General features: G+C 36.0%; 1 non-coding gene across 1 annotated transcript; it reads left to right on the top strand.

Annotated features, from left to right (window-relative positions):
* Window positions 1–8,530: 8,530 nt before the first annotated feature.
* LOC124886778 lies at window positions 8,531–8,637 on the top strand. Its single transcript, XR_007044188.1, has one exon. It is a non-coding gene; the product is annotated as a small nucleolar RNA R71 (small nucleolar RNA).
* The last annotated feature ends 7,336 nt before the right edge of the window (window positions 8,638–15,973 follow it).

Raw genomic sequence — 15,973 nt, 5'->3', positions numbered from 1 at the left:
AATTAAATGCATAACAAACACTTCTCAAGGGCTTCACTTTCACCTTTTTCCTTATTTGAATTTCCATTCCCTCTTATTCCATCAGCTGCATTAAAGTTCTTAGGATCTAAGGATCAAATTAAGGTCTATCAAATAAAGGATTCGGCTACGGATGAGGCTACCAAAGAAATAAGGCTATAGGGTCAATGGGGCTAACTAAGGTCATGCACAAGGGTAGGTAAACAAATTCTTTACAATTCGGTTAACAAAGAAATGCCTAAATCACTCCCTCCATCTAACACCCTTTATTTCGCTTTGTAAATACATCGGGCAAGTTCTAGTCATTCCTATACATGTAGAATATAAACGAATACTCACTCACTCGGTGTATGCTAAGAATAAAGTCGAATCCTTACGGTTTTCTATATTGCTCTTTATCAAATTCAACATTAAGCCAATCAAATCAAACTACACTCTTTGGGATTTAACATCTAAAAATATCTCACTTTGTTTCAATACAATTTCATTTATTGTCAAATTAAAACATTTTGCCCAGCACACCGCATGTTTCAAAGGTCGCAATCAAGGTCCTATTATTTTCTCAGTTTCTAAAAATACACTCCCCTTAAGACAGTCGTCATCCATCTATCATAGGGGAAGGCAACTAACTATGATGTTACATAACGAGAATTTCTAAAAAGGGCACACATAATACTTATAATCTGAAAATTGCCGCAAAGGGTAAAAATAGAATACTGTAATAAAGCAAACACTTTTATACTAAATTGGCGAAAGAGGGCAATCATCTTGCCAAAAAGGGAAATATTGTCAAATTACAACCACAAAACATGAAATAGAAATAAAAATTGTTCAACCAACACAACCAAAAACCAACATTGTTCAGATATTAAAAATAAAAGAGATAAAGATGAAGAAGATCAACGACCAACCACCCTATACTTAAACATAGCACGGTCCCAGTGCTAGCAATAGACATCGTACTCCCTGCTCAGTCAAATGACACCATGGCCATTATATCAACATTAGCATCAGCACCATCATCATCACCAAAGTCATCACCAGAATCACCATAATAAGACTGCTCCTCATCCTCGGACTTATCATTAGAATAAACCATGTGCCTTTTCTCATCTGTGGGGATGTTATCATCTACTGGATCATCAAAATCAAGACCAATTAACAGTAGAGTTCAAGCATGAGGTCCTAATAGATAGTCCAGCTCCACTACCTGAATCTCCTATTGGGTGGCTGGACTCCTTCCAGTCCTCAGCTGCAATATAGTCATCCTATACATACGGGCTGTGATCTCATTAGTACGAGCTTGATACTTAGGCATAGTAAAATTCACACCATGAAGAGTTGGTCCCTTGGTGTGAGAAATATCCAATGGCCTATCACCAACAGGTGGCAAATAATCTGCCTCCTCCTCAGGCACACCTTGTTGCCTAAAAAATCTAGTCAGCAGTCCTTCGAACCCATATCTACAACCCCTTAAAAATTGAGCCTTCCTCATCGTCGAAAAAATAATGGCACCCATATTCATATCCACATCATCATACATCAAGCATAAATAAGACACACCCTATCACAGGTCACCTCCTTCATATGTTTCCCATGATCAAGACAGGTATAGATAATTGTAGCCCATAAATGTGCCTCTTTATTCAGATGAGCAAATGGAAGTGATACATACGTACCTCCCTCTTTGTTGCGAATCCACCTTATCATAGATCGAGTGCAACATAGGAGATGATGGATATGTTGATATGGTGGCTCAATGATCATTCTCTTCAGTGGCTCCGGATCCACAAAGGGTGCACCTAGAACTCATTAACAGTATTCTTAGTGAAAGTTATCACACAACCATATAGCTAAACCTTAGAATCTTTCAGGTTCTAATTTGCATAGAATTCCCGAACTAAGCTTAAGTTGCATGCACCCAGCTGCTCAAAGAGAAAATTCATGTAATGGGCCTCTATCTTTGTCACTATAGATGGTTATTCTTTTATCAAACTTGCCCTATTGATAAATTGATTAGCTGAATATTTTGACTCTTTGTGTTGAGAGTACCACTTTTTTCCTACTGTAATCACAGCCTTAGTTCTAAACCTTCTTTGACCCCTCAGAATATGTAGGGCTGCTGGCACCCGGTCAGTTTGACGGCTTCTCTTTTGTCTGGGCTCAGATGGTCCAGCTGTATTTTTTCCTTTGTTTTATTGTTGATGGCTGCTCGACATTGTACCTAATAAATATAACAGCCCATAAACATATAAAGCAAGCATCTTTGAAACCATCCACCCTTAAGTGTGAAATTTACCCCACACTTAGTTGCTAGCATAGTTTCATATAAAAATATGCACTTGGGTACTCAAACTTCCCCTTTCTATTTCACATTTCCTATAATCAATCATTCAATATTTCACACTCTCAGCATCAATAACTAATGACTCTAGAATTTTCACAAAAACATCTTTACCTATGCACTTTTACTATATTAAACGTATTCTCACTCCACTAGCACTCTCTTCCGTACCCCATAGTGACCACTAAGGTGTTGTGACATTGGTATTCACCCCACACATAGTTTCTATCATGTAGTAAAGTTAACATATCGTAAATTCTTAAAATTCTACATATAGTGGAGCCGAATAGTCACTTGTTTATCAATTTAAATTTCAAGCCCATAGTTGACCCAAATTAATTAAATCAAAGTTGATTTTTCATATTATATCAACATGCTACATAAGAGAGAACACAGCTTCAACAACATAGGAACATATCACCAATCCCTCAACATGCTCTCCCACAATATTTGTAATTAACATTTAATGGAAGTTCAAATAATTTAAACATATTTTACTTTAATTCAATAAACTTTTCATATCATAAAACTTATAACATAAGTAGAGCACATAGATTCATAAGACTTAAAAAAATTAAAATCAAAACTTACCTAGTCCTGGTTGAAAAGAAAAAAGATGAAGTTAAAGTTTGCAGAAAATTGACTAAAATTGACTAAACTCAAAGGAAAGCAAATTTAGGGTTTTAGGGAAAAGGGGGGCGACGCAGCGAGGGTTAGGTGAAAAGGATGAGAATGAGTAAAGTGTGGTATTTATAGATGGGTAAATTAGGTTTAAAATTTTGACCAGTGGGTGCAGGCAATGCGATGCGTCATGAATCGCATTGCAAACTCAACGTGATGCCTCATATTTGCGTTGCTTCTCTGGAAGTTATATCAATTAATTAGTCTAAGTTTTGCCTGCATGACAACCGATGTAACGCAACTCTTAAAGCATTAACTAGACTAAAGAGATGTGTTATAATCGCGTCGGTTCACTGGAAATAGCATTAGAAAATTTTTCCAAGTGTGGAATTGATGTACCTTAATGCAACGCGCCAAGATAGCATCGGTCCACTAGAAATTGCATCAAAAAAAATTTCTAAGGCTAAATTTCCCATACTTTAATGCATCTTTTCTTACCCTTTACCTTTTTCTCACCATATATCACCTATTTACTTACTCAAAGGCCCATGTTCATCATCTTATCATCTTCTCTTTCTCCACCAAGTTTTTTGTTTCTGCACCTCAATCAAAAAAAACAAAATCATATAAGTAAAGTGGGTTGCCTCCCACCAAGAGCATTATTTTTTGTCGTGGAACGACTCATCTTTTGTATTTTTATTTTTGTTCTTAAACTACTAAAACTAAACTACCTATTACATTACATTTGTGGGTTGCCTCCCAAACAGCGCCTTATTTTATGTCATGGCATGACTCAGCTCAATTTTATTCTTCTGCAAAGGTGATGGACTCCTTGTGGTTATCCGGATGATCTGCCCAATAATGTTTTACATATTGTCCATTCACCAGGAACTTCTCCATGTTCTCCTTATTCCACATCCCCACAGCTTCATGAGGTGCCATTCATACCACCTCAAAAGGTTTAGACCATTTCAATCGTAATTTACCCAGAAATAACTTATGCCTTGAATTGAACAACAAAACAAGTTTTCTGGGTTCAAATACTCTCTCTTGAATTTATTTATCATGCCACCTTTGGGTCTTCTTCTTATATAGCTTGGAATTCTCATAGGCATAATGCCTGATCTAATCAAGGTCATTCAGCTGCAATAATAGTTTCTTCCCTGCGGCTTTTATCTCAAGATTTAAATTTTTCACATCCCAGTATGCTTAATGTTCCATCTCTATAGGAAGATGTCATGCTTTACCATACACCAGGCAATATGAATACGTTCCAATAGGCGTCTTGTAAGCTATTCTGTAAGCCCAAAGTATGTAATCCAACTTCTCAACCCAATCTTTTTGCTGTCCATTCACAGTCTTTTGTAGTATCTGCTTAATTTCTTGGTTAGACACCTCAACTTGTCCACTTATTTGGGGATGATATGCAGTAGCAACCTTGTTCCTAACACCATATTTAGCAAAAAGATTTTTAAACCAAGTGTCAATAAAGTGCGTACCTCCGTTACTAATTATCGCTCTAGGTGTACCAAATCTGGAAAATATGTTCTTCTTCACAAATTTCAGTACCACTCTTGCATCATTAGTCTGACTAGCCATAACTTTCACCCATTTAGAGATGTAGTCGACTACTACAAGAATGTATAAATTGCCTTTTAAAGGTGGGAATAGGCCCATGAAATTGATCCCTTAAATATCAAAGACTTTAACTTCTAAAATATTGTTGAGGGGTATCTCATGACGCCTAGATATAGTTCCTAACCTTTGACATTGATCACAATTCTTCACAAAAGCAATTGCATCCCTGAACAACATAGGATAGAAAAAACCTGATTGCAGCACTTTTCTAGCAGTCCTCTTACCCCCATGATGTCCACCACAAAGAGATGAGTGACAATCTTTAAGCACCTTTGAAAATTTAGCCTCTGGGATACACTTACGAATAACGTCATTTGGACCCTGCTTAAAGAGATACAGTTTGTCCCAAATATACGCACGTGAATCATAGAGCAATTTTTTTCTTTGTTGTGTGGTGGCATCAGGAGGGTACACCTCACAGGCTATTAAATTCACAATATTAGTATACTATGGGAACTCAACTGCATCTAAAGACAATAAATTTTCATCAGGAAACTCTTTCTTAATGCTAAGAGAGTCATCAATAATATGATTTTGACTTTTCAGTCATGAGAAGTGGTCAGCAACTTGATTTTTAGCTTTCTTCCGATCTCAAACCTCAAGATCAAATTCTTATAGATGCAGAATTCACCTAATCCGTCGAGGCTTTGAATCCTTCTTGTTCACAAGATACTTAATGGCAGTGTGGTCAGTATGAACAATGACCTTACTGCCACCTAAGTAAGATCTAAACTTGTCAAATGCATATACCACTGCCAACATCTCTTTCTCTATTACCATATAATTAACTTGAGCATCATTCAACACTTTGCTAGCATAGAATATCAATCAAAATACCTTATCTCTTCTCTAACCCAAAATATCTCCTACAATAACATCACTAGCATCACACGTCAGCTCAAATAGTAACTCCCAGTTTGGTGCAATCAGAATAGGTGCTTTAATCAACTTCTTCTTTAGTTTTTCAAAATCTACTTACCAATTATCCCCAAACTCAAAATTTGCATCTTTATCTAATAATTTGCAAATGGGGCTTGGAATATTTGAGAAATCTTAAATGAACCGCCTACAGAAACCTGTATGTCCCAAAAAGCTCTGCACTCCTTTGACTGTGACAAGATATAGAAACTTTTTAATCACTTCAACCTTTGCCTTATCTAATTCGAGTCCTTTACATGGCACTTTATAGACTAGGACAATTCCTTCCTTAACCATAAAGTGGCATCTAATTTAGCACCAAGTTTGTCTCTTCGCATCGAGCTAGGACTCTGTCAAGATTCTACAAGCACTTTGAAAAAGAATTACTGTACACAGATAAATCATTCATGAATATCTCCACAAAGTCTTCAACTATGTTAGAGAATATCACTATCATACATCTCTCAAAGGTAGCCAGTGTATTGCATAGGTCAAAGGGCATGTGTCTGAATGTGTATGTGTCATAGGGACAAGTGAAAGTGGTTTTCTCCTGGCCTTCCAGTGCTATAATAATCTAATTGTGGCCAGAGTACCCATCCATAAAATAATAATACTCTTGTCTCGCCAATCTATCCCATATTTAGTCATTGAAAGAAATAGGATAGTGATCTTTACGGGTTGCTTCATTCAACATCTGATAGTCAATACAGATCCTCCAACCGATTACCATGCATGTGGGGATCAACTCATTATCATCATTAGTTACCATGGTCATCCCTCCTTTTTTTGTACACAGTGCACTGGACTAACCTATTTGCTATCAAAAATTAGGTAGACAATACCACTATCTAACAACTTAATCACTTCTTTTCTGACCACCTCCTTCATCATAGGATTCAACCTTATTTTTTGCTATACTCTCGATCTATAACCCTCTTCCATGTAGATGTTATGTATGTAAAATGCTAGATTGATTCCTGTAATATCGTACAATTTCCAACTAATCGCCTTTTTTCTCCTCTTTAGAACTACTATGGCTTCCTTTACCTGTATATCTGATAATCCTACAGACAAATTAATAGGTAGAGTATACTTATCACCAAGAAAAACATATTTTAAATAAGGAGGGAGAACTTTAAGCTCCAAGTTAGGAGCTTCTTCAACTGAGGCCTTGGGTGATGGACAGATTGGCCTATTCAATGACTCAAAATGCACTTTGTTTGTCTTAATAACTACCAAATTCATAACGTAGACCAATTCCAATTCTTCCACATCTCCATAAAGATTATAACCTATCAAATTTCTCTTTAATGGATCATCAGACAACAACAAATGTCAATCAAAAGTAAGATCCATAATCCATATAGCTGACAACTCCTTATATATAGCTGCCAGCTTCTATGCCTTGTACACATCAAAGACTTCTACTTTATCATGCACTTGCATTGTCATTTTTTCTACTGCTACATCAATTAGTGATTGTCTCATGGTTAAAAGGGTCATCCCAAAATAAATGGAACCATAGGATCAGCCTCAAAGTCAAAAATTACATCCATTAAAAAGATTAAATATCCTACTTGCAGCAACACATCTTCAATAATACCATCAGGCCTAGCAAGTGATCGATCTGCCAACTGCAAAATAATAGTAGTGGGTTTAGGACTCCCAAGACCCATCTTACGGTACCACAATGTGGGCATAAGATTTTTGCTAGCTCCCAAGTCACATAATCCACATGCACAAATAGTCTGTCTAATGGTAATCTGCAAAGTGAAGCAACATGGATCCTTAAGCTTTGTGGGAAATTTGTTTTGAATCTTGGACGTGCACTCTTGAGTAAGTGAAACTGTAGAATATTCGGTCAACTGGTTCTTATTTACAACTATGTCCTTTAAGTATTCAGCATATTTTGGTACACTCTATAGAATGTCAACAAGTGAAAGATTTACTTAAACCTGCTTCAAAAGATTTAAGAATTTCTTATAACTCACTTCCTCTTAATACTTCCTTGCTCTTTGAGGAAAAGGTAAGGGAAAAGTATTCTTCTCCATATGAATTTCTTCACTTGCGACTTTTTCCTTGATTTCTTTCTCTGCATTATCTTTAGCACCCTCATCATTAATTATGGGACTAACCTGTTCTTGAACTGTCTTCTTAATTTGTAGCCCACTCCTTGTTGTAACCGTATTTACCTATTTGGGATTTGTCTCTGTATCGCTATGTAATGCTCCTTGAGGTCTGGTATTTTGTGCCCCTGCAATTTGACCCAGTTGCAATTCTAGATTTCTCATAAGAAATTGTTGACTCTTCAACTCAGTTGTAAACTGTTCCTGTTGAGTCTTAATTTTAGTTGCAAATTACACTTGTTGAGCTATAAACTACTTTATTAATTTCTCCGTATTGCTAGTTTGAGCAGTGGTAGCTTGATTGTTCTAAACCGGCTGTTGATTTGGTTGCACTTGTCCCTTGTACTAATTTGCATTCTGTGCCTGATTCCCACCCCATGAAAAATTAGGATGGTTCTTCCAGTTGGGATTATACGTGTTACCAAAATTTTGTTGTCCCTGCCACTTTGCATTTCCCACATAGTTGAAAGAATCTGGATTAACAGAACATGCATCTATTATCTGCTCACCGCTTCTGCAAACCTCACACCAAGAATTCACCTGTTGGACTACATTCATTGTAGCTACTAGTTGTGTAACGCCCAACTTTATGTTATTAAGTTGGGTAATCAAATGATTTTGCATGCCTCCGATCTATGCCTATAATGCAGTGAACTGATCTACCTTTAATACCCCTGCAACCTATCTAGGAGTACTCCTCGAATCTGCATGTCAGTCAGGGTTCCCTTGTGAAATTCTATTCAGCAGTGTGTACAATTCTTCATATATCTTCTTAAGAGCCTGTCCACCTGATGCTGAATCTAAGAGAGTCTTTGTATTTGACTCCAATCCCTTAATGAAAGTATGTACAATAACATCATTTGACTGATGATGGTGAGGGAAATTTTTGAGCATGCCCTTAAATCTCTCCCAAGCTTAGCAGAGACTCTTTCCTTCTTTTTGTTTGAAACTTAGGATCTCGCTCCTTAAGCATGCATTCTTCCCAGATGGAAAGAATCAATAAGGAATTTCTGAGCTATATCTTTCCATGTAGTGATGGAGAGTGGTGGTTCAGCATGTAGCCACCTTTTTTCTTCCCTCATTAGAGAGAAGGAAAATAGTGTCAACCTGACATAATCAGAACTCACCTCTTCAGGAATATAAGTGTCTCTTATTTCCAAGAAGGTCTGTAAATGCTGTTGCGAATCTTCGTATGAAAGGCCGTCAAATTGCCCCACTGGATTAAACAATTGCAGCATTTTTTGCTTCAATTAAAATCGACCTCTTGGTTCAGGCTTGAGAATACTACTCGTCACATGGTTCGTGAGTGGGATTGCCACCTCACAAATAGGTCTAGCAGCTGGTTGACCAGGAACAACTGGAATGACAAGAGGCAAAATAAATCTGGCATTTGGATCAGTCAGTTCATTTCTTTGTTCAACCATTCTTTGCCTTTGTTGAAAGATCTGTCCTAGATATGCAAAAGGCTCTACCAACTCTTTATCACTCACCAGTCCTAGATTCAGCTAAACCTAAAAAAATTCAGCTGCTAAGATCAAGTCATTAACACTTAAACTTATTATCAAAAATAAAAAATTTAGTAATTTACTAATTATATTAATCCCCGCCAACGACGCTAAAAACTTGGTGTGACTTAAATGCACACGCAAGTGCACATGATCATACAAGTGATATAGTGATTTAAAAAATCTGATATTGTTCCCATGAGGACTAAGCAACTAGAAATTTAATGAACTTTTAGTTTTAAACAATGAGTATTAAGTGTTGTAAAGTATCAAGAAGATTTTGAACTTGAGAATAAAAATATAAATTAATTAATTAGAAATAAAAGTTTATGAATAAAGCAAGGCAAGTAATGGTTGTAAACAATAATGATAATAATTCCAAGGCTGATGCTTTTGGAACAATCATACAAATCTCCATTCTTATCATAGCCTAATTCATTATCGGGTTGTTGGTTCACAAGGTTTAGGCAATAATCTTGGTCTCCCGACCTAAAATCTTTTATCCATTAAATATTGCAGCTACAATTCCCGTAGAGAAACAGAAATTCTTCTAGATTCATAAAGTTATCTTCTTGGAATTAAACCAAACAAAGCTTCTAGGTATATCCCTATCCTAGATACTAATTTAAACCCCTTATTTTACAAAACAGTAAGAACCTTACTCCTTAGTTTACTCGTTCTAATCTATGATTCTCCTCCCGGATTCACATAAAAATATAAATTTATTCTAATGGCGGCCAAGCATTAAAATAGTAAGCTCAAGAAATTAGAAACAACCCAGGTTATAATAAAAAAATAAACTACTATAAAGAATATCAAAGAATAACATGTTCTTGGCCTCAACCCCTGAACAAGGGTAATTAGCCACTCATGTTTGAATTAAACATTAAAAATAAGTAATTAATCATACCCAAAATTAGTATAGAGGTAAAGAAGTTCAAAATAAATATATAGAACCCTAAAAGAAAGAATTCTATGCTTTTCCACAAAGCCAACGCATTGCATAACATCGCATTGATGCACTGGAATTTATCTTTAAAAATCAGACAAAGTCAAGTTCTTCACCACACGATGCAACACATTGGCATCATGTCGTGTCACTGGAATTTGCTCTTCAAATTATGACTAAGTGTCAAAACTTTTTGAATTGATGCGACGTGTTGACATCGCGTCGATACACTAGAAGTTGTAGATGAAATTTTTTCAAAGGCATAGAACTTGTGCATCAACGCGATGCATTGACATCACGTTGATGCACTGGAAGTTTCTCTTTAAATTTTGGCTAAGGAACACTTTGTACCAGTCGACGTGCTACGTCAAGATAGCATCGCGTCACTAAAATTTTTCTCTATTTTCTCTCTTTCTTTCTATCAATCCTCAGCTCCATTCTTTTATCCTTACTCTCATGCATCTATAATATTTTTGATTTTGATCAACATAGTCTTTTGCCTCTTCATGATATGTATCTAATTTTCTTCCGAATCCATGAGAAATTTACCCTGTATCTCTAATTACATAGGTTAGCCACGAAACATAATTTAGGTCACAATTCAATATAATTTTCACAATTTTCATTCCCAAAACAAGTCCAAATATGGATAAATAGCGGTGTTTGGACGTATAGATACGCCTAAGATCAAATATTCAGTCATAGTTTATGTATTCAGTTTCAATTTTCTTTTGTATATTCTAGTGTTGTAAATGTCTTAAATAGTATTGTATTGAATAAGTTCAGCTAATAACATCTCTTTCTCTTATTAATTTTAGTTTTATGTATTAATTTAATTACTTAAAAATTATGCCAGTATCATGGGTTAGCTTGGGATCTCTTATATTTCTAAGTATCGAGTGACATCCAGGAAGTAATCTCGGGGTATTACAGTTAGTGATTATGTATGCTTCTCTTTATTTGAAGCCCCGTGAAAAGAATTATCCTACCCATGATTCGGAGTTATGTGTGGTTGCTTGCTTTAAAGTTGTGGAGGCATTACTTGTATGTAGTCCATTGTGAGATTTTCTTGAATCATCATAGCCTTCAGTACTTCTTCACCTAGTGAGATCTTAATATACGGCAGTGTCGTTTTCTTGAGTTGGATAAGAATTATGACTTAACTATTCTCTATCATCCGGTCAAGGCTATTATGGTTGCAGATACCTTGAGCTGGAAGTCAACTAGAATAGGTATCTTGGTGCATATTTTGAGACAAGAGAGGCCTTTGGCATTAGAGATTCATAATTTAGCTAACTAGATAGTTAGTCTTCATATTTTGACACCTAGATGTGTTTTGGCATTTATGGAAGCTAGTTCTTCCTTGATGGAGTGGATTTGAGCTCATTATTTTGATGATGCTGGATTAAGGTTGATTTGGTATAAGGCATTGAGTGGTGAGGCTAAGGAAGACTCACTTGATTCAGATGGGGTTTTGAGGATTAGAGGTCGAGTTTGTGTGTAGAGGATGGGTGACTGGATTAGCTTGTCTTTAGAGGAGGCCCATTGTTGCACATATTATATTCATCCATGAGTGACTAAAATGTATCATGAATTTAGGATACATACTGGTGGGGTGGTATGAAAAAAGATGTACAAAATTTTTTAGCTCATTGCCTTTGTTGTTAGCAGGTGAAGGCCGAGCATTTAAGACCTAGAGGATTGCTTCACAGGTTACAAATTCTTAAGTGGAAATGGGAATGGATCGCTATAGACTTTGTGACCAAATCGCCTTGTACATCTCATGGTTCTATTAGCTTTTAATTCATAAGGGATTGATTGACCAAGTATGCTCATTTTATTTCGGTTCAGGTCTCTTTCAGTGCTGAGAGGTTGGCCCATATCTACATTCATGAGAGGATGCATCTCCATGGTATGACTGTGTCTATCATCTCAAATTGAGGTTCTGTGTTCACATTTCATTTTTGGAAGACTTTAGGATGAGTTGGGTACTTGAGTTGATCTTAGTGCATATAGCACCCTAGACTAATGGTCAGTTATAGCGGACTATTTAGGTTTTAGAGGATATTCTTTGCACTTGTGTGATGGATTTTGGTGGTCAGTGAGACAAATATTTAGACCTTGAGGTACGGACTTGCTTTTTGAGTCTTTGGATAAAGTTTGAATCATTCAGGATAAACTTCGACCGGCTCAAAGTAGGTAGAAGCGTGATGTAGACCATAGACTTCGTGCCTTGAGATTGGTGTTAGTGATGGCATTTTCCTTTGAGTTTTACCCATGAAGGGTGTGATGAGGTTTGGGAGGAGGGAAAAGCTTAGCCTCAGTTATATTGGCCCATTTAAGATTTTTTGGATTATTGGTGATTTGGCTTATGTATTAGCTTTTCCCACAGACTTATTAGCTATCCATCAAGTTTTTCATATTTCCATACTTTACCATTATATTTTGAATAAGTCTTAGGTCATTAGTTGGGAGTTAGTTCAGTTAGATGAGAAGTTATCTTTTGTTGAGCAGATAGTGTCCATATTTGTAATGCCCCAAAATCGGGTCCCGAGATGTGACACGGTGCTTAGGGTCACAAGTGACCCCAAGCTAACCCTTATACTGGCATAACTCATAAGCAACTGAATAAAAGTATAAATCTATACAAATTTGCGGAAAATAACTCTTTTCTGAATATGATAGATACAAAACTGAATTTACAAAATTACAACTCTACTTTTACAACCAAAACTGAAACAAAATACATCAACTTGTTCTGACTGTCTATGAAGCCTCTACTAGTACTAACTATAGGTAGCTGGGTCATCACTCCCGACTATCCCAACTCAATACGGCCAAATAAAGAAAATACAACACTTCTCAAACTGTACAACTAACTCAAGCCCTTGAATCAAAAGGACTCATCACCTGCTGACTGGATGCCGTAAACTAACTGGATCTGAAAATGGACACTATATCTTGTACCTATATTACGAGAAAATGTATCCCAACACACGGGGTGTGTGTGGGTCACTACCATGAAAATGTACCGAGCATATGGGGTTCAATGAATATATAAAATAATAGCTTAATATCACCACAGTTTATAAAATTATGCACGCTAATATAAATAACTCACTATGCTTGAATTAAATCATCAAAGTCATGGATGAATAATACATGTTAAGTAAGACAAGTGAGTCATTCCAATAAGTTCTCAACTCACTTTCCTCTCGGTTTCAAACTTGTAAAGTAATCAAGTATTAAAACAGCTCTCTTTAGAGCATACATTTCAATCTTTCAGAAACTAGTAACTTTCTCAGAAATCATAGTTTTCAAACCATACACACTTCTCTTAGATAGATTAGAGACATACTATTGGAGTTTCTCATAACGGACATAAACCATGTGAGCTACATGGAGTCCAACATTCCACCCACATTGGGGAGAGTCGCCCTATTCCTTGCTATCGGAGTAGGACCTTAAATTATCAATCCAAACACTAGTGGTCACTATGAAAATCAGCCTCAATTCTGGCTCCGACAGGGGTACGTAGTTCTAGGGAAGTACCAAACCCGTTATACCTCCCGCTCGGTGCTAAAGACTACTCCCGAACTTAGCTCAGATCTTTTCAAAAGAAAATCCACCATAAAATAGTTCAACAATTCAAAACGGGAGCCATCATGCTACCCCTATCATAATGAATCAGTAACAGTGAATTTCTTTTCTCATCTCGGGTTCAAAATCAACCCCTTTTTACGACCGAAAAGTCAAAGCTTTTTTATCTTTTCAAATCATTCAAATTCAAGGTGTTTATAACACATGTTTTCTCAAAAACAACAATCTCAAATAGATTTCAAAACTCATGTCTCAATATCACATTAAAACTTATCAAGATTCAAGGTTTACATCATAAACACATATAAATTCCTTCAAAATCTGGAAATTTCAGCTTTAAGCACAAAATATCATTGTTCTCATATAATTTCACTTCTAAAATATCGAAAATATCATAATCTCATGAGAATCAATATATGATGTAAATTCATGCTTCAAATTCATAATAAAACATATAAAATCCATAACTTCGTAAAAGAAAAATATTTTTGGGCGCAATCGCACACATTTGATTGGGTGTCGCATTGCCCATTGCACACCCTTACTGCCTCTCACGAAAATGGGCATAACTTTTCGCTCGGGTATTGGATTAAGGGGAAATTGATATCGTTGGAAAGCAATTATCTACAATTTGATAGTTCTTAGGACAAAAAAATTTCATGTATATTAAGAGATATACACATTTGAAGTTGACCCTTGTAGAATCGAATGTCAAACTTTGGGCGAATCAATTGATCTTAGCTCAACTTTGTTCTAGGTCATTGCTATGAACGTTTTTCACCTCTAAACTACTCCATAGACTAGGATAATGATCCTGAAACTTGTATTCACATTAGAATAACTTGGATTAGAGCTTAGACGTGTAGGAATGACAATTACAATTCTAGCACGAGAATACGACATTATCTCCCCCTTGGAAAAATTCGTCCTCTAATATGGATAATTAACATGAATCACAGAGGAATCTTTGTCTTTAAGCTATCATGTGCAACTAATATAAACTGAAACACTGGATCTCAAGAATAATAAGCTATTAAACTAATCTGCAAGTGCATGAATTCTCATGAAAATAACTATTTGGCTAAGATAGAAACAAGAGTGTCCACTTACGAGTAACCATTACTTTGTGCTGGATCTGATCTCATAAGAAAAAAGATGATAGTTTTATGGCATGAAAATTCGGGGTATTACAACATCCCCCTCTTGGGATCGTTCATCCCCGAATGATAATAATTTGGTGAAAATACTAGGAAGAGACTGTGATACTACACAGGATGCATACGAACTGAATCGTGACTTAATATCTAAAATTGAAACTGACGCATAAGCTGAGTTGAATTTTTAATTTAGTTAGACGTAAACACATTACCTCTTGGAATGTACATACATATAAGACTGCGGATAGTAAGACTAGCTAGAAAATTAAGAATCTATAGGAGCTTATCTCCTTGCTTGCTAAACTATATTACAGGCTATATAGACGGGATCATACTAACAGCCCATACTCAAATGGAGTATTTCTTCAGCATTTTTCCACGAAATTCTATTGAAATCAGGGAGCAAAGAATTTTGGGCATGCTCTAAACAAGACATTTGACTAAGGAATTACAACATTGATATAACTCTATAGCATGAATATAATTATATAACTCATAAACTAGGATAGGATTGCTAGGCCGCAGGCAACGTAACTTCTTACATTCAAGCTTAGCATCACTTCTCAAATGCTCTCTCAACTATACTGTTCCCCTTAAATACCATACTCATTTGATTCAACTTATAATTCTCATATTGGCACTATGAAATCTTTCTACTAAGGTCTAAACTAAAGTAAGTTCTCTCACCATGATCAAGCCTAACTCTAAATCACAAGATACAACATGCCAAACCACAATACTAGTCTAAACCATAAGGTTCAATATTCTATATCTTTTTAGAGTTCACACCCTAAGCATAACATGCCTTACCACTTCAATGACTAATTCAAAACTTTTGATATGGATTCACTAGCGCATATTGCATTCATCATCTTACACCCAACATGACATTCAAGCCTATCATTAAAAATCACATATAACTTTAAGGCAAATACCATAAGGGCATACTTCGTATATTTTCTAAACCTTTATCAACGACAATTTTCTTGCACTATTCTTAAAAACATACACACAATTTCTAACTAACCATGACATGTATCAAAGACTTGGCCTCAATCTTACTTCACACTTTAGCCTTAGACAGAAAAGCATAAATA

Source organism: Capsicum annuum, chromosome 8 (assembly GCF_002878395.1).
Source record: "Capsicum annuum cultivar UCD-10X-F1 chromosome 8, UCD10Xv1.1, whole genome shotgun sequence".
NCBI classification, from domain to species: Eukaryota; Viridiplantae; Streptophyta; class Magnoliopsida; order Solanales; family Solanaceae; genus Capsicum; species Capsicum annuum.
The sequence above is the reverse complement of the archived record's forward strand: the minus strand, read 5'-3'. Positions and strand labels throughout refer to the sequence as shown.